General features: G+C 43.4%; 2 non-coding genes across 2 annotated transcripts; one reads left to right on the plus strand and one right to left on the minus strand.

The window, feature by feature from the left end:
- The first annotated feature begins 522 nt into the window (after positions 1–522).
- On the plus strand, positions 523–629 carry LOC133293512 (small nucleolar RNA R71). Its single transcript, XR_009749066.1, has one exon. It is a non-coding gene; the product is annotated as a small nucleolar RNA R71 (small nucleolar RNA).
- Positions 630–14375: 13746 nt separating this feature from the next.
- Positions 14376–14480, minus strand: LOC133293511 (small nucleolar RNA R71). Its single transcript, XR_009749065.1, has one exon. It is a non-coding gene; the product is annotated as a small nucleolar RNA R71 (small nucleolar RNA).
- Positions 14481–18620: the final 4140 nt, after the last annotated feature.

The raw sequence follows: 18620 nt of genomic DNA on the forward strand, positions 1-18620 counted from the left end.
CTTTGGTTCATGGGTGGCCTCCATTGGGGATTATGGTTTTGATCTTTTGTGATAGTTCCTCCAGGATTTGAACTGGTGTTGCGTCCTGCCTGCTGATGGTCTCTGGTGAAGTTCCTGTTGCCAAAATTTTCTGCATAACACACCAATGCAGTAGAAGGGCAGTCTGTTGAGTCATGAAGATCACCACAGGCTGAACATGGTTCAGTTTCAGCTGCTATGACTTGTAAGACTTCCATCCTTGGTGCTTCTTGGTCAGCTTTCAGGTTCTTTACCTCATTCATGAGTGATGCCCGCTGGGCTTCCATGGCAGTTTGCTTATCTAGTTCTAGCATGCCAGGATTCCTTACTGGGTTCACCCTGTCTATTGGCCATTGGAGACATCTTTCAGTAGTGCCTTCTATGATTTCATACCTGGATTCAAGAGTTCCTGTAAAAAAATATCTTCCTGCAACAAAATCTAAATGTGACTGAGAAGTATGGTCAAGTCCCTTATAAAAAGATTGTAATACTCCCTAACTCTCTACCCCATGGTTTGGACATTTTCTGATTATGTCCTTGTATCTCTCCCAAGCTTCATAGAGATTTTCTCCATAAAACATCCTGAAGTTAGAGATTTCTGCTCTCACATCAGCTTGTCGAGACATAGGGAGAAACCTCTCTATGAACTTGTTAAAGAGTTCCTCCCATTAGTGGATTGATCCAGGGGTGAGAGTTTTCATCCATGTTTTTGCTTTTAAACCCAAGGAGTAAGGGAACAACCTCATTCTCATACTCTCCTCTGTCACAGCCTCAGCTTTAAAATTACCACATATATCTTGAAATGTTGTGAGGTGTGTGTAAGGATGTTCTACAGAGAGTCCATTTAAGGCTCCTGCTTCCCTAATCATGTGAAACATGATAGGTTTAAGTTCAAAATTGGGTGCTACAGGAGGGAGGATTACTCCCCTATCTGGTCGGTTCCTGAAAGGAGCAGCCAAAGTTCTGAAATTTTGTTCAGGAGGAATTTCTTCATTATTATTGTGGTCAGCCATATTTTCAAAAATGTCTTCCATGAGGTTTCTTCTTCTTCTGTGAAAGGTACATTCTGGCTCAGGATCAAATAAAAACTCAGGTATTTCAATGGAGTGGTCAGAGTGTGTTTTAGACTCTTCACTCATAAACCATAAACACAAGTTATCTAAATAGCAGATTCAGTGACAAGAAATAACTGAACTATACAGAGTATGTACTAAAAACAGTAATAAGAACAAAATTTAGTGTTTCTATCCCCGACAACGGCGCCAAAAACTTGTTGGGTGGTTTGCTGATGGTGGAAAAAAAAATATTCTGATGGGGGACGTTCTTCTGTTCTATATTAGCAATAGAAAACATATTGGTTCCCCTTACTTCCAACCCAAGTGCGTAAGTGCACGCATCAAGTAATAGTGGGTGTATTAAGGCCCAGATTATCGTTCCCACGAGGATAGAACTCTAAATTATGTCTTAAACTATTTTATAAAGAATGAAAATGAGAAGAAAAGTTAGTGATTGAACTGTCTAGTCAAACATTTCCTACTGCCTTGACAACGTTCCTCAGGAACAATAAGTTTAGTCTGATGGCAAACAATTACTCGCTGCATTATGTATGTTATCCTTCCTGTTGAAAAGAAGGTGTGACAATAATCATTGGTGATTTATAGATACAAGATTGAATAAAGTAAAAACAAAAAAATGATAACTATAATCAAGAGACAACAAGATGGATGGTTTTAAAAACAGTTTTAACAGAAGGAACGGATTCACTGCTCCATTCTTAAATAGTTGTTTTCTCTGCTAAAGACTTAGCACTTATTGGCTTTGTCCCAGTTTCGCCAACTCTGATTCCTCAGCTCGTGGACTAGATGGCTCACAAGTTTCCATATTCCTATGGCTCCCTTGACTCCAACAGGTACTTGGTACAGAACCTTAAAATGGACGAAATGGCCCCTTATTCCTAAGGTGACCAATAGTATTTTTGCCAGAACACAACTTTCCCCCACTGGCTAAGCTGTCTGAAATCCCTTCCTTATGGAAATTCCTTTCTCAGTATGTGTTCAATTTCCATTGATACACAATGAATATAGCTTACTTAGCCAGAGAAATACAAAAAGCTTCAGTCAAGAGTTTTGAAAGCAGTTCTTTAAGAGTTTTGTAGCTTATCCGTTCCACAAATACTTCAGCCTATGGCTGATATTTTAAACATAATTATTCTAAACTGAAGTCCCATAGACTCAAGATTTAGTCCAGAGATAAAGAGTGGAAAGGAAAGAAGGAACAATTATATTAAAGTAAAAAAAGAAAGATTATAACAAAACATAAAATGGAGAAGATGGTTGATGGTCGTGAGGAGTCTTAGGGGATGATACAGAACAAGGAAGAAGGGTTGTCACTTAACTATAGCTACAACTATACAAAATTAAACTACTAACTAATACTAGGTGATCTCTTCTTTTAGTTATTCAATCCTTCCAGAATTCGATGATATTTTCGTGTTTGGGACGTCCTATTTATAGGCAGAAGAGTGGGTGGCAGTCTTGTAAAATCCTTTGAAGTCTGTTTCTTGAATGAAGGGACGAGGCGGTGGCAACAGTGTTTAGAAGCTTGCAATTTGCTTGATGGGACAGTTATTGTTGATGATTAGCCGTTTTCTTGCAGTCCCTCATGCCTTGCTTTCTTCTTAGCCAATGTGAACTCTTGATTCTCTGCTGTTCATGTTTCTTAATGCTTAAGTGGTGCACCGCCTCTGCTTTTAGAAGACGTTGTTTCAACGTTTCCTGCAAAATGGATAGAAGCATTAAATGAGTGGAGCAGGTGTAATAAATGCTCTCAATCCGTTCTCCTTTTAATATGTTTTTAAAGGAATACGTCATCATCCGTTCCCCCACTGTGTTTTTGTCGCAAATGTGTAAAACAAGTGATTTTCATGCTGAAGTTGCTCATCAGATGAGGGAACGGATGGTATTTTGCCATCAAAATGGGCTTAGATGGGAACAAATTTACGTCCCATCAATAGTGATGCTCCAAAACGCTACACTAGCTAACTGCTCCAGCTAGTATCTCTAGCCATCCTGAACTGGTCTCTTGCCCTGTGAGGTCTCTCCTGCATCTGTAGTACCTGAAAAGTAAGTCCCCATATGGGATAAGATTAACCATCTCAGTAAACCCAGGGTTTATGGAGCAGTCTTCACCCATGAGTTCACTTCCTACATAAATGTCAGATAACGTAGCATAGAATACATCACATATTTCATACCCATGCGTACTTTATACACATATATACTCCTAGGCTATACTCCAGGGGCTGTATCCCGCAAAGAGATCTTAACATATACCTGTACTCCCAAGGATTGTATTCCGCAAAGGATATCATAACATATATCCATACTTATACTACCAGGGGCTATATCCCACAAAGGAGATCATAACCTAAATATATACTCCTAGGGGTTATATCCCGCAAACGTGCAAACGGTATACTCCAGGGGCTGTATCCCGCAAAGAGATCTTAACATATACCTGTACTCCCAAGGATTGTATTCCGTAGAGGATATCATAACATATATCCATACTTATACTCCCAGGGGCTATATCCCACAAAGGAGATCTTAACCTAAATATATACTCCTAGGGGTTATATCCCGCAAACGTGCAAACGGTGCACCACTAGCGGTAAAATAGTAATTTCATCGAATTATCAAAAAACTCTGGATTCATCTGTTCAAGGGTTATTAAAGGACTTTGGTGAATGTTAAATTTTTGATTTAATGGATAGTTCATGAATTAATTGGATACTAGTGTGTTAAGTGGATGATTTGAATCGTGTGAGGTGGCATGTGGGACCCACTCCACTTAAACCAACTTAAGGCCACATGTCCTTAGCATTATTCATTCATCTCCCTCCCTCCTCTCTTGCTCAAACCCGCGGCCTTCGTCAAGCAAAGGGGCAAGCATTTTGTTTCCTTATTCTTTCATCAAAACACTTAACACTTTAAATGAAAGTTCATCCAAATGATCTTATGAACAATTTCCATGTTGTGTATTTCTCTTGAAAATCATTGTATGAGGAGATCCTTGGCTCTATTGGAGGATGAATTTGGAGCTTGGTGTGGCCATTAATGGAGGTTTGGCTTGCTTGAAGACTAGTATATCACTCCCTTGAACCTTAGGAAGCTATTGGTTGTAAGTAATTTTATTTCTATTGAGTTTTGATTGAGATCATAAATGTGAAGACCTAAAGCATGTGCTGGTTGATTGAGATAGTTGGGGACCTTAAATGGTAGTGTTCCTTTGGAAATTAATGCTCACAATGATGATTAATGATGATTGAGTCCATAAAAATTCTTGTGAAAAAGTTTGGTAACTTAGGAAAAATTTGATGGATAAACATAGTTTCTTGAAAAACAAGTTGTTGGAAAATTATGTAAATGAGTTGTTAATTATTTGGATCATTGATAGTAAGGTTGTATAAGAGTTTAATGCATGTGAATTGAGAGAAAATTCCTTGGAATTCCACCCTTGCATGCCACGACCTTATAAGCAATTTTGGGGGGAAATAGTGCAAGTTTGTGTGTGGCTTGATGAGTTGATGTGGTGAGTGTTTTGATCAATCAAGGTGGACCTATATGAGTGCTTTGAACCTTGAAAATGGGAGAAAAATCCCTTGGCCTTACGATGATGAACATTCGGCCATGTAACACCCCGTATATACGGTAATGTTATCATAATATCGTATTAAGCTGCGCTTAATTAAAATGCGGAATTACTTTTTCTTTTCAATTATGATGCCATTAACATTACCAACTTGCTTAATAATCGATTAATAAAACATCGCCTGTATGCAAGTGCAATAAAACAGCTAACTGAAATACCTCATAACATAGATAATATAAGTGTGGCTCTAGTCACGGAACTACAACAACGTAGACCGGACCATCTAACAGTTTATACAACTCCAAACTACAAGTACTAACAGAAAGTGTCATGGACAATCCCCATGCTCACTCAAATAAGGCAACATGCCCAACATCAGTCTCAACAACAACATATCATAAATAGCGGAAAACATAAACAGCATCAAAATCCAGTCATGCTAACATAAGCAGTAAAACATAATCAGCTAAGCTCCGGCCTCCTGCCGCCTGAGGCATCAGTACCCATACTACCTGATCTTGAAATAAGCATTCCCCAAACGTGGGGTAAGATCTTTAATCTAGAAATCTCAGTAAGTCAGTGAGTCCTCAAGGATCTTCCACCCCAAGCTCACTTACATGTGCAATATAAGTTCAAAAACAGTTTATCATTTCTAAAACAATGCAATGCAGCAGATAATCATGCCATGTGTGTCAATACTAATCTACTGGCCAGAGACAGTGTAGGTATACGTCTATCACCTACACACCGTGCAAGTACCACTTGCATTCACCCCGGTACACCGTCTTGTATGGCGCTACATACTCAGGCTTCCCGTCAAGATGAAACAACACATGCATATTAAAAGCCATTACATGTAAAGTTCAATCAACATATCAAATATCCAAAAGCATGTACACAGCATGCATAAACCATACCCCCATGGGACATGCTGGAACCACAACATGGCTAAACCGAGGACACGAAAGCTTACCTTGCAAGCTAACTCCAAAAGCCAAGAGTCCACAGCTCAAAGTCCAAACACAGCAGATTCACAATCTGTTATGGACCAATACTATATCTATAATAATGCAACACAAGCATATAACTTAAAGACAACGCCTCTCCTTACGTTTTACGTCTTAAGGCTCCATACCAAGCCATAAGTCCTTAATCACCACGATTCTGACTTAGTTCATTAATTACAGAAGTTCAACTTCATCCATCTAGGGTCCACAAACCCCCATTAGCCTACTGTACACACAGCACAGCTACTGTTCTACGAAATCCCAGAATATCCAGATATTCCTCGGGACCATATCCGGATATGCAATATCCGGATATCTCACTAGACATATCCGGATATACAATATCCGGATATCCAGAATCCCATATCCGGATATCTATTATCCGGGTACACAAAACCCATATCCGGATATCACATATCTGGATATTCATCGGGCACATATCCGGATATTTCACGACAGAATGCAGAAAATGCATTTCGTGAAGATATCCTTCCAAGGTTCCATTTTTAACACTTACTTCTGTTAAAACATGCATCTTTATACTGATTAAGGTCCACACCCCAGTTGGTTACTTGATTAATCCTTTAAACATGCAAAGATCACACCTTTAATCCATTAAAACACAAGCTCGAGGTAAGTACAACTCACCAAAGCTCAAAACAGAGGTTGGAGGTGCTCTTGGAGCTCACAACCAGCTCCCAAACTCTGACTTCGAGGAGTGCACGAAAATGCACAACAAGGTGGTTCCTTTCTTCCCAAAGATGACCACTTGGAGCTTCAACAATCAAGAACAAAACCTCTACACTCCAACCTACTAACTCAGCCCCCTCACAAGCTCAACACAACCACCAACACTCAGAAAGAGACCAACAAAGCAGTCCCAAAGCTAGCTCTCACCCTCACCAAGTGTTTAGAAAGAAGGAACAAGCATCAAAGGTGATAACTTGGCCAAGAAATGAAGGAAAGAGCAATGGAGCACTATTCTGGTCAGCCTCCACCAACAACTCACGCTGGAAATTCTGTTTTCTAGGGCTATGTGCCCTTAAAAATGGGTATTTATAGCCCAAGCCACTTAAACACACAGTATTATCTTTAATTTCTACGCTTAGCATTTTAATCCCAAATTTTGGATTCTGAAACTAGACATTTTTCTAAGAATTATCATATTTTTTTCGTAATTTTCTGAGCACTTTTCCGGTACGCGCTTTTCAAAGCCAATACTGGTTTCTAGCACCAGTTCTCATTATCTGAACTTGAAACTCGTTTTACAAGTCCTACATATTATTCTATTAATTAACATGCACTTATTATAATTTTCCGAGATACTTTTTCGGTACTCATTTATACCGACTAGCAGACCGGTATCTGCACTTTTCTTCCGAAAAATGACTTTCAGCATTATTACTCACTTACTATAATTATTACAGCCTCATAATAATTATTAGGGTCAATTATGGAATCATTTCCTAATTTTGCATAATTAATTAATTAAATACCTTAATTAACGGTGCGGGTTCTTACATTCACCCCACCTTTTTAGGATTTTGACCTAAAAATCAGAAACATACCTGGTCGAAACTCGGGGTACTGCCGGAGAAGCTCGTCCTCTCGCTCCCAAGTACACTCCTCATGAGTCCTTCCGGTCCACTGCACCTTGACCATCGGATTGATCTTGCTCCTCAGCTGCTTCTCGCCACGATCGAGAATCTTTAGTGGTCCGACAAGAGTCTTTAAGTTCTCCCGAACTTCCACATCATCCGGTTGCACCACGTGCGAAGGATCTGCTATGTACCTCCGAAGCTGAGACACGTGAAACACGTCGTGGATGTTGGCCAGGTTCGGAGGCAAGGCAAGCCGGTAGGCAACAGGTCCTACTCTACCAAGAATCTGGTATGGCCCAATAAACCGCGGGCTCAGCTTCCTTACTCCTAGTGCCCGTCCAACACCGGTGACAGGTGAAAGTCTCACAAACACGTGCTCACCCTCACTGAAATCCAGTGGTCGATGCTTGAAATCGTAGTAGCTCTTCTGACGATTCTGCGCCTGCTTCAGCTTTTCCCTGATCATCTGGATCTGCAGGGTGGTATCTTGGACAAAATCCAAGCCAAACAAATCACGATCCCCAACCTCCGACCAGCAGGTAGGTGTACGACACCTCCTACCGTAGAGCGCCTCGTAGGGTGCCATGCCCAGGCTAGCATGGAAACTGTTGTTATAAGAAAACTCTACCAATGGAAGGTACATATCCCATGCCGAGCCCTGCTCCAACGTGCAAGCCCGCAACATGTCCTCCAAGGTCTGGATAGTCCTCTCAGTCTGTCCATCAGTCTGAGGGTGATAGGCTGTACTCAGTCTCAACTGCGTACCAAAAGCTCCCTGAAGCGCCTCCCAGAACCAAGATGTGAACTTCGGGTCCCTATCACTGATGATACTCATGGGCACCCCGTGAAGCCTCACAATCTTGCGAACATACAATCTGGCCAACTGCTCTGTAGTGAAGCTCACCTTCACTGGAAGAAAATGGGCAGACTTCGTCAGTCTGTCCACAATGACCCATATCGAGTCACAGCCAACCTGAGTCTTCGGCAGACCCACAACGAAGTCCATAGAAATGCTCTCCCATTTCCACTCTGGAATCTCAAGAGGCTGAAGTTTACCAGACGGCTTCTAGTGTTCAATCTTCACTTTCTGGCAAACCAAACACTTGGACACAAAGATGGCAACATCTTTCTTCATACCCGGCCACCAGAAGTTCTTCTTCAAGTCTTGATACATCTTAGTAGCACCAGGGTGGATAGAAAACTGACCCTTATGGCCTTCTGCCATAACCTCTTCTGTCAACGGACCTCGAGGAACTACAATCCTCCGCTGGAACAAAAGCAATCCATCATCATTCCAAGACACACCGTCTTGGTTCTTCACATAATCCAGACACTCTCTGAACTTGTGCCTCTTTGATCTTTTCTAGCAGCTCGTTCACAACATCAGATGCTTCCAACCCGAGAAGTACGCTCGCGCACGGAGCGGTCACTGCCAAGTGGCGAAACTTCTCAACCACATCGAAGTTACCAAGTAGCAAACTGGATGAACTACTGGATTTCCGACTCAAAGCATCGGCTACCACATTGGCCTTGCCAGGATGATACCTTAGTTCAAAGTCGTAGTCCTTTATGAACTCCATCCATCTCCTCTGCCTCATGTTCAACTCCTTCTGGTCGAACAGGTACTTCAAACTCTTGTGATCACTGAATACCACAAACCTCAAACCAAAAAGATAATGCCTCCAAATCTTGAAAGCAAACACAATCGCAGCCAACTCCAAATCATGAGTCGGGTAGTTCTCCTCATGAGGCTTCAACTGCCTCGAAGCAAAAGCAACAGCTCTACCAGACTGCATCAGCACACAACCCAGTCCCTTTCCAGAAGCATCACAGTAAAGCTCAAACTGCTCCTCAGGATCAGGAAGGATCAACACATGTGAAGAAGTCAATCTCTCCTTCAACTCCTGAAAACACGCCTCACACTCGTGAGTCCACACAAATGGAGTCTCCTTTCGGGTAAGGCGAGTCAAAGGGAGAACCATCGTGGAAAAACCCTTGATGAACCTCCGATAGTAACCTGCCAAACCTAAGAAGCTCCTCACCTCTGTAGCTGTCTTGGGTCTCTCCCAATCCAACACGACCTCAATCTTGTTGGGATCCACTGCAACTCCATCTGCTGAAATCACATGCCCCAGAAACTTGACTGATTTGAGCCAAAACTCACACTTAGAAGGTTTAGCATAAAGCTTTTTCTCCTTCAGCACTTGCAGAACTATCCTCAGATGCTCCGCATGCTCCTCCTCAGTCTTGGAGTAGATCAGAATATCATCAATGAAGACAATCACAAACTGATCCAGATACGGCTGGAAAATCATGTTCATGTAATCCATGAACACCGCCGGCGCATTCGTGAGTCCAAACGGAATCACCAAATACTCAAAATGACCGTATCTCGAACGAAACGCGGTCTTCGGGACATCCTCCGGCTTCACCCGAATCTGATGGTATCCGGACCAGAGATCAATCTTGGAATACACACAAGCACCCCTGAGCTGATCCAACAGATTATCAATCCGAGGAAGGGGATACTTGTTCTTGATTGTCACCTTGTTCAACTACCTGTAGTCGATGCACAATCGCATTGTCCCGTCCTTCTTCTTCACAAAGATAACCGGTGCTCCCCAAGGAGACACACTCGGTCTAATGAAATCTTTCGCTGAAAGATCCTCAATATGCTTCTTAAGCTCAGCCAACTCCGGTGGCAACATCTGATAAGGAGCTAAAGAAATCGGCCCCACACCGGGCAACAAGTCAATGGAGAACTCTATCTCCCGCTGTGGCGGAAACTCAGGAATCTCCTCAGGAAACACCTCGAGAAACTCCCCCACCACAGGAATGCCAGTGATATCCTCTTGTGTCCCAGTCACCAAACCACCCAACATGACATAACCCAATGCCCCTGCTCGCAGCGCTCTCCTGGCCTGCAGCAGTGAAATGTATGGCGAGGAACTAGCTGTGGAATCACACGGAGACATCACCACGCGCTTTGCATAGCAATCAATCAATGCACAGTTTCTAGACAACCAATCCATGCCCAGAATAATCTCAAGGTTGGCCATCGGCAACTCTATCAGATCTACCGAGAACTCACGGTCATCCCACTGAAACGCTACATCGCGATGTACAGTGGTAGAATCACAAATCTCTCCGGTGGCGGTAGTCACCCGCAACGGTGGAGAAAGCACAGCACTGGGCAACTCAAGCCCCAAAGCAATCGGGGTAGCAACAAACGAATGAGTAGCCCCGGAATCAAAGATAGCATCGACAAAAGAATCACCAATAGACACAGTACCTCTGACAAGGTTCGGAGCGCGGTCCGACTGCTGCCTATCTAGTGTATACACTCTCCCAACAGAAGGTGGCACTGCAGGTGCCGAAGAAGATGCCATCGGAACCATCTGCAAAGGAACTGCCTGAACAGCTGCAGCTCTCGCCGTCGACGACGGACAATCTCTAGAGAAGTGGCCCTCCTTGCCACACTTGAAGCACAGCAACTGCCCCGTAGCACAGCGTCCCACATGCTCTTTCCCACATCCTGAACATCTCGGAGTGGTAGGAGGTCTAGCAGAACTCCCCTGATGTGAAACAGCTCTCTTGAACTGACCAGGCGCCTGCCTAGTCGCTAACTGCTTTCCCTTGCTCTTATCAGCAAACCTCCTGTCCTTCCAAGAAGTAGGAGCGGGAGTGGAACCACCTGTTCCCTTGCTCTCCTCAACCTTGGCCCTCTTGGCCTTGCTTGCCACACAAACATCCTCGATGTCCTTACACTGCTGAACCAGTGTACGAAAGTCCCTCGAAGTAGCACCAGCAAGATGCTCAGCAATCACCTCACTAAGTCCCCTGCGGAACTTAGCTGCCAGAAATAACAGAGTAGGAGGAACCATCTGGAAGTGTGCAAACTTCACTAGCTCATTAAACTTAGCCAGGTACTCATCAACATACATCGAGCCCTGTACCAAACGATCAAACTCCCCATGCTTCCTCTCTTGCGCATCATAGGGAAAGTATCGGCCCAGAAAGCACTCCTCAAAGAATGGCCACGTCATGACACGACCCTGCCTCTCAAAAGCACGAGAGGTGTGCGTCCACAACTCATGGGCATTGCCCTCCAGCATGTAGGTCGAGAACATCAGCTTCTGTGGGTCTGTACACTGCATGACCCGAAAAATCTTGTCCAGAGACTCTAGCCATCTCGCAGCAGCAATAGGATCCAGAGACCCCTTAAACACAGGTGGCTTATGCTTCCTGAAAGCATTCAGCCGGCGATCGATCACATCACGATCCTCAGCAATCCCCACAAGGGGCTCCCCCGTCTCAGCGGCATGAGTAGCACTGCCGATGTGACTATGGCTCTCCTCATGAACACTAGGTGGAGGCGGTGGCGGTGGCGGCAGTGGTGGTGGAGCCTGGCCAATAGCAGGACCAACTCTCATCTCCTCCAACATGACTCACATCATCGTCATGTTCGCCATCTTGTTCGCCTCGAGGACTTCCTCCGTGGTCCTCCGGTTCGCTTCACGAACCTCAGCAGCGGCTATCCGGTTCGCCTCGCGAACAGCTTCCATCATTGCCGCGTTGGCCAATCTAGTGGCCTCCTGATCGGCTAACCTAGCCGCCTGCATCTCAACCAATGCAGTCAGGATAGGATCGGATTGATCCTCAGAAGTCTCTCGTGTTCTCCCGGACCTTACCATGACTCTGCACAAGTTACACAAATTATGAGTTGATCAGGCCCACGCAATGTGATCACATATACATTGATGGTCCTCAAAAGTTGAGGCCCATTAAGTGTAAATTGTTCCACAAAACCCATGTTTGGTTATAAATAACTCCCTTCAACCTTCTTCTCTCCATATAGAGCAACTGTTTTGAATAGTGGACCAGAGCAATACCGAAAGCGGGAATTAAGGTAGACTGGAGCAATTTTAACATTATCTTTTTCACATATGACTATTGGGTTAGTTTGCTTTGTTCAAGACACCTACGGCCCATCAGAAGGAACCACAAAATGAAAAGAGAAGAAGGAGTGTTGCGCATAAAGGAAAAGAAAAACCTGCTGTAGTACAACAGCAGTCAAAAGAAGCAATGGGAAGCCGCCACGTCAGCCACAGCAGAGAAGGTGGAGGTGCTACCTCTGCTACAGTACGAAAGCAAAGGAGCTGAGCAATAAAAAGCAGCCACGTCAGCTGCAGCAGAAAGAGTGAAGGTGCCTCCCTGAATCCGATACTCCTACTCACAAAGGGAGCCAAAAGCAAGGGGGACCATCTCCATTTAAGGCCAAGCTGGCAAAAAGCAAAGTTACCATTGGAGAGGATTTAAACAAAGCACAACCCTTGATGAAAGGAACAATGGAGATCAAATGAAGAACCCTATAAAAGGAACAAGCAATCCTCATGAAAGGAGGATCAGCGCCCATCCTAGGACTCGTTATTTTTCTTTGTTTTTTTTCTTATTGTAAAAATGCTCGCTAGGAGCTAACTTTCTCTAAGTAGGTGAGGGTTCCATAGAAGTAATCCCTTTTGTCTTAGGATAACTTTGTAAGGAACACATATTTTACAAATGAATTTTGAGTTGCTCTTTGGTTTAATTTATTGATTTTGTGAAACCCTTTGGGCTGACAACCTCATCCCAGGACCACTTGGTTGATGAAACACTGACAAAGGCGTGTGGAGCATTATCAAGATCCTGGGGTAGTTTAGCCTGAAGAAAGGAGGGAGAAACACCTGGAATGGGGAGCACTGCCATGTGAATCCATGCTCTTTTGAGAAGGCAGCATGGTTTCCTTGCATATAACTCCAAGTACTATGGAGTAACGTGGAGAGTAAGGCCTTACTCTCTGCTTACCTATAGCAAAACAAGGGAAGGAGCAAAATCCACTTATAAATTATGCTACCAAGCAGGGTTAACCAAAGGGATGAAAACATGGAACCCGTGACACCTACTTGACTTTTCCTGAAATTAATCTTAACTCGAACTTCTATCACAACCTTTTCCTCAAGATAACTGAACTGTATTTTACCAGCTGATGCTCTTACTTTCATTTCGTTGACTGCTCTTGAAGTTACTTAAATTGATGCCTTTTTATTCAATGACCGTGCTAAGTCATTCACTGCTCTCATCTGGTTCAGAAAGGTTAACATTGTTTAACTAGCTGCCCAGAGATAGCTCTTCGTGAAGCTTAGCTGAGAATAGTACTTTCTTTTATTGCTCCATTTTACAAATTAAGTTTCGTATAGCGCTTCTTACTTCACAACTGCTCCCTGAGGACGATAAATCTGGGGCTACAATACCCTATATTGCTTGACACGTACGCTTGCGTATAGTTGAAGAGGGTTGCTCTTAGTTAGAGTAGATTGCTCCTGTTGGCAATCCTGATTATTACTCTGCACTCTTGCACTCTAAAAAAATATTCCCGAGCAGCTCTCGGTTCGACCAAGCAATTGGCGCCATTGCCGGGGATCATTTGGCAAGAAAGGGCGTTTTTAAGGAAACATTTTTGTTGTTTAAATTGCAGTCTTTTTGTTTTGATAGACCTCTTCCATTTGTATGAGCACAGAACCTACAGAACTTGGACGGGAAATAGTACTTTTTGATCCAGAACCCGAGAGAACCTTCAAAAATAGAAGAAGAATTCAAAGGTTGAGAAACATTACAATGGAGGAGGTTGTAAACAATGATAACAATGGAAATCATAATTATGAGCCTGAACAAGGACCGAATGAAGGAAGAGGGCCATCATTGAATGATATGGCTGCTCCCTTCAGAAATGGTCCAGAACGAGGGTATGTTCCCCTCCCTTGAATATCCCGAACTTTGAAATAAAACCTGCAATGTTCCAAATGATTATGAACACTGGTCAGTTCCATGGACTGCCCATGGAAGACCCTCACAGTCATTTGGACAATTTCACTGAGATAGTTGATAATTTCAAAGTTCACGGTATTTCGGAAGAAAACATGCGGATGCGGCTTTTTCCATTTTCCTTAGCTGGAAAAGCCAAAGAATGGAGGAGAACATTGCCCCCAAACTCCATCACCAGTTGGGAGCAATTGGCGGAACAGTTTGTTACCCGATTTTTCTCCAAAGCAAAACAAGCCCAAGTGAGGGATGATATAGCTTCCTTTCAAATGTATGATGGAGAAAGTCTGTATGAAGCGTGGGAACGCTTTAAAGAGTTGATACGAATTTGCCCGAATCATGGAGTTTCTGATTGGGGCATCATTCACACGTTCTATCATGGCTTAACCCCACCATTGAAAGCAACTGTTGATGCAGCTGCAGGGGGAGATCTTTTGGATTTTACCTATCCAGAAACCTACCAGTTGTTGGAATAACTTTCAAAAAAACATATTTCATGGCCTACCTCACGACACAGTGCTCCTAAGAAAGCAGGAGTTCTTGAGCTAAGCTCAGCTGATGCTCTTTCAGCACAAATGGCTTCGCTCCAGAACACTATAAAAAACTGGAAGCCCATGGAACAGAAAAAACCAACTGAGCAACTTCTCTTGACTCAATCAAGTCAGAGTTTCCCCACTTGTGGAGGTCCTTATGAATATGAGGACTGTAACAATCTAGCTGTTGTATGCTATGCAGGAGGGTATGACAACAACAACAGGAGCAATGACAACTATCAAGGGAACAATAACCGAGGCTGGAGGAATCAGAATAATGTTGGAGGTAGTGGAGGAAACTACCAGAACTGACCCCCGTATCCCAGGCAGAACCAACAAAACTGGGATAAGGGTGAAGGGAAGTCCCAATCCTTTGAGACTTCTGTCAAGGAGTACATGAATTAGAACAGCACAGCCATGCGAAACCTAGAAACCCAAATTGGTCAGCTGGCTGGAGCACTCAAGCAGAGGCAACCAGGGACACTCCCTAGTGACACAGAAAAGCTGTCTCAGAATAACCAGGAGCATTGTAATGCTATAAGCCTACAAGATGGAAAGACTTTACCACCCCCAGATTTAGTGGCACGACCTCGGAAGCGCGAACCAACAAAACAGCCCACAGAAAAGGAAGCTGAAGAAGCCACTGACCCTTCACACCTTGAGGCTCAGATAGGACCAGAAGAGAAGGTCCAGAGCAATGAGTCTGCTGAAATCAAACCGGATGACGCAACACCTGTAGCAGACCTTAGAGCAACAAAAGTCAGTGAACCAGTTTCAGTACCAACCTATGTTCCCCCATGCAAGAGAAGGAGTGAACCGATTGAGCCTCCTTTTCCACAGAGGTTGAAAAAGTAACACGAGGATAAGCAGTTTAGCCAGTTTCTCGACTTGATGAAACAACTCCACATAAATATTCCTCTAGTAGAAGCTCTGGAGCAAATGCCTTCGTATGCAAAATTTATGAAGGACATTTTGTCAAAAAGAAGAAAGATCGAAGAATTTGAGACTGTAGCTCTCTCTCTCAACAATCGTGCAAGTACCTGACTAAAATTCCTCCCAAACTAAAGGATCCTGGTATATTCACCATCCCGTGTACAGTTGGGAAGAACTATCTTGGTCGGACACTTTGTGATCTGGGTTCAAGTGTAAAACTAATACCAGCTTCCATCTTCAAGCAGCTTGACATAGGAGCAGCAAGACCAACAACAGTCACTCTTCAACTTGCGGACCGATCTATAGCCAAGCCAGAAGGAAAAATTGAGAATGTCCTTGTCCAAGTAGACAAGTTCATTCTACTAGCTAACTTCATCATCCTAGATTTTGAAGCAGATCAAGAAGTTTCAATAATTCTGGGCATACCATTCCTGGCTACCGGTGATGCTATCATAAATGTCAGAAAGGGTGAACTTTCCATGAGTGTAAACGGAGAAGAAGTGAAGTTTAATGTCATGAAAGCAATAAAATTTGATGAAGATAACACTGAGGATTGCTCTAGCATTTCGATCCTTGACTCGGTCATAAGAGAAAAACAGCAGGAGCATTTGCAGCCAGAGATAGGCATGAAGGACTTTGAAGAGCTGGAAGAATACCTTACATCCATCAGTTTCCACCAACCCCAGGGAAGGAAATAAAGGGTCTTTGAATCCTTAAACCGATCAGAGCAGGAGCAAAGACCGAAACTGCCTTCAGTAGAGCAACCACCTACCTTGGAGTTAAAACCCTTACCTGAACACCTGAAATACACTTATTTGGGTAAAAACAACACTCTCCCTGTGATTATTTCTTCTTTGCTAACCCATGAACAGGGACTTCAACTCACACAAAAGCTCAAAGATTACAAAGGAGCAATCGGCTGGACCATGGCTGACATAAAAGGAATTAGCCCAACAATTTGCATGCACAAGATTTTGCTCCAAGACCCTGACAGCTCATCTGTGGAGCATCAAAGGAGGCTGAATCCCAATATGAAGGAGGTGGTAAGAAAAGAAATCATCAAATGGCTTGATGCAGGTATAATCTATCCCATCTCAGATAGTAAATGGGTTGCTCCTGTACAATGCGTTCCAAAAAAGGGTGGCATTACTGTAGTTAAAAATGACAAACAAGAGTTAGTAGCCACCAAAAAGATAACTGGGTGGAGGATTTGTCAAGACTACAGGAAACTAAATAATGCTAACCGAAAGGATCATTTCCCCCTTCCTTTTATTGACCAAATGCTGGATCATCTAGCTGGGAAAGAATTCTTTTGTTTCTTAGATGGGTATTCGGGATACAACCAAATCCCGGTTGCTCCTGAAGACCAACACAAAACCACTTTTACGTGCCCCTTTGGGACGTTTGCATTCAGAAGAATGCCTTTCGGGCTATGTAATTCCCCAGCAACTTTTCAAAGATGCATGTTTGCTTTGTTTACTGATTTGGTAGGAGAAGCAGTAGAAATTTTCATGGATGATTTTTCTGTCATTGGTTGCTCTTTTCCTACTTGCCTTAATAACCTTGAACAGGTATTGAAAAGATGTGTCAAGAGCAATTTAGTGCTGAATTGGGAAAAATGCCACTTCATGGTAAGAGAAGGCATTGTGCTAGGACACAAAATCTCAAGCAAGGGCCTCGAGGTGGACAAGGCTAAGGTGGAAGCAATTGAGAAGCTACCTCCCCGTACCCCAGTAAAAGGGATCAGAAGCTTCTTGGGACATTCTGGGTTCTACAGACGTTTCATTAAAGACTTCTCCAAAATCGCCAAACCACTTTGTGAATTTCTGGAGCAAGACAGGAAGTTCAATTTTGACGAAAAATGTTTGACAGCCTTCCTGGAGCTCAAGTCGAGGCTGGTGTCCGCACCCATCATTCAAAGCCCAGATTGGAGTGTTCCTTTTGAACTAATGTGTGACGCCAGCGATTTCGGCTTGGGAGCAATTCTTGGGCAGCGAAAAGACAAAGTCTTCAGAACTGTTTACTACGCTAGTAGAACTCTTACTCCGGCACAAGCCAACTACACAGTGACGGAGAAGGAGATGTTGGCAGTTGTATTTGCATGTGACAAGTTTCGTTCATATCTAATATGCTCCAAAGTCACAGTATTCACTGATCATTCAGCAATCAAGCAACTCTTTGCTAAGAAGGATGCCAAGCCAAGACTAATTAGATGGGTACTGTTGCTCCAAGAATTTGACCTTGAGATCAAGGACCGGAGAGGAAGTGATAACAAGGTGGCTGACCACCTATCTCGATTAGAAAGAGCAAGGCCACAAGAATGAGATCATATTAAGGAGACATTCCCTGATGAGCAGCTTCTGATGATCTCTGAAAAACAAGCTCCTTGGTTTGCAGATATTGCAAATTACCTGGCTGCCGGAATCGAGCCATACCACTTGAATCACCAAAGGAGAAAGAGGTTCCATCATGAAGCTAAGCAGTATTTCTGGGACGACCCTTTGCTCTACAAAAGGTGTTCTGACCAATTACTTCGAAGGTGTAACCCTAAAGAAGAACAACAGAAAATACTGGAGCAATGCCACAACTCCCCTTATAGAGGACACTTTGCTGGAGCAAGAACAGCAGCTAAAGTGCTGCAGTCAGGTCTATACTGGCCCTCCTTGTTTAAAGATGCTAATGTTTTTGTTAAAAAATGTGACAGGTGCCAGAGAACAGGGAACATTACAAGAAAGCATGAAATGCCCCTTGTTCCAATAATGGAGGTTGAATTGTTCGATGTATGGGGCATTGATTTCATGGGGCCTTTCCCACCTTTCTTTGGAAACAAAGAAGAATATTTTCAGTCGATTTGGAACCCCTAGAGCAGTTATCAGCGACGGGGGTACACATTTCGTGAACAAACAATTCCAATTGCTCCTGAAGAAATATGGAGTGCAGCACAAAATTGCCACCCCTTACCACCCACAGCCAGCGGGCAGGTAGAGGTGTCCAACAGGGAGATAAAAAAATCCTGGAAA

The sequence above is a fragment of the Gastrolobium bilobum genome, unplaced genomic scaffold (assembly GCF_033153095.1).
Source record: "Gastrolobium bilobum isolate Gb01-03AN ecotype WA unplaced genomic scaffold, APGP_CSIRO_Gbil_v1 utg154400, whole genome shotgun sequence".
NCBI lineage: Eukaryota > Viridiplantae > Streptophyta > Magnoliopsida > Fabales > Fabaceae > Gastrolobium > Gastrolobium bilobum.